Consider the following 1879-nt stretch of genomic DNA (forward strand, 5'->3'; position numbering starts at 1 on the left):
TATTAAAAAAACCAATATATATATATATATATATAAAATATTTAAAAAATAAAAAATAAAAAAAAAAGGATAATTAATGTTTGAATAAATATTTTCTAAATTATAAAATAAAATTTAAATAAGATATTATAATAAAAGATAAATAATATTTTATATATAAAATATTTTATATATTTATTTATATATCTTATTTTTTTTTCATCTTGATATGTATATCTAAAATTTAATTATTATTTTATAGTCTTATTAGTATATTTCTTAAGTTTAATCATATTAACATTACATTTAAAGGACATAGAACCTAAAATACAAATTATTAAGAATAGGGTTTAATATGAGTAATTTTTTTATTATTATTATTTTTTGTTATGTGGTTTAAAATGTAATTGTTTAATTTGTTTTTTTTGATATATCTTTATAAAATAATAATTTTAAATAAAATAAAAAAATAAATTATAAATAATAAAATAATTATTTTATTTACCTTTGTAAAATATACACAATAACAATATATTTTATATATTATTTACAAAAAATATTAGATAAAATATTTTATAATTATAATATACATTATATATAATATATGTATATATATATATATATATATTTTTTTTTATTAATTTTTTTTAATTATTATATTTTTATATAATATTTTAATTTATCATTTAAATATACTTTTTAATACAAATTAAATATTTTTTTCAATTATAATTATCAGTTAATATGGATAATATTAATATTTTTGTATATTTAATTGATATAATTAGAATTATAATAAAATTAACATTATAATTAAGTAGGAATTAATTTTAAATATAATTTATTATTAAATTGATTATTCTAATTTATATTTATAATTTTTTAAATATATTTAAATTTGTCATATATTCTTTTATTTATTCAGGATTTTAAATTATGTAATATTTTCGTATTTTATATATTTATTAATTATATTATAAAATATAAAATAAATAATATATATCTTATAATTTTTTATTGATAAAAAGTATGTTTTTTTTTTTTTCAAAAAAAATATATTTAAAATGAATATTTTAATATTTAAAAGTATTAATTATAAATTCAATTAAATTATAAAATATATATAGATCTAAATATATATTTTTTGAAATATAATATTAAGTAAAAGTATATAATTATTAATTATTATAATTTTTTAATATAACAATTATTTAAAAAATAGAATTTTCAAATAAACAATAAAAATAAATAATATTTAGTATTTTAAAGAATTTTATAATATAGTTAATATTATCAAATAAATTAAAAAAATATTTATAAATAATTAAAAAAAAAATTAACTTTTTAACAAAAAACTTTATTAATAGAAACTATTTTAATAAGTTTTTTTTTTTCATTAATGTTATTTTAATAAAGTAAGTAATAATTATTAAAATTATTAAAAATAAACTAAAAAATAAAATTATTTTCGTATATTCAAATATTATAAAATGATTTAAAATACCTAATATTTTTATAAAATTATCAAAATAAATTAAATATATATATATATATATAAATAATATAGCATATGTAATTATATTTTAATTAAATAATTTTTTTGTTAATTAATTTAATCTATCAATAATAAAATTTATATAAAAATGGGTTTTTAATTAAATTAAATTATAAAAAAATAAATATTTTTAATAAAATAAAATGAAAAGACTCATTTAACCCTAAATTTAATAACCTTTATTATCAGTTTAAGAGTCTTCAAACGCAAATGCCGTCATGATAAAATGAAAAGAATCAAAAATACAATTCAATACCCCTGATGATGAATCTTTAGATATTCGTAATTTACAAATAAACACCCCGTAATATTTTAATAACCTATGACATGACTTATTTCTAAAAT

The 1879-nt window shown here is 9.7% G+C and overlaps 7 annotated features.

Moving 5' to 3' along the window:
* Window positions 1-106: 106 nt before the first annotated feature.
* Window positions 107-165: a microsatellite.
* A 252-nt stretch (window positions 166-417) lies between these two features.
* Window positions 418-463: a microsatellite.
* Window positions 418-479: a microsatellite.
* Window positions 439-475: a microsatellite.
* An 80-nt stretch (window positions 480-559) lies between the features above and the next one.
* Window positions 560-607: a microsatellite.
* Window positions 608-846: 239 nt separating this feature from the next.
* Window positions 847-888: a microsatellite.
* A 377-nt stretch (window positions 889-1265) lies between these two features.
* Window positions 1266-1312: a microsatellite.
* Window positions 1313-1879: the final 567 nt, after the last annotated feature.

Source organism: Ichthyophthirius multifiliis (genome assembly GCF_000220395.1).
Source record: "Ichthyophthirius multifiliis unplaced genomic scaffold scaff_1120509250074, whole genome shotgun sequence".
Classification (NCBI taxonomy): domain Eukaryota; phylum Ciliophora; class Oligohymenophorea; order Hymenostomatida; genus Ichthyophthirius; species Ichthyophthirius multifiliis.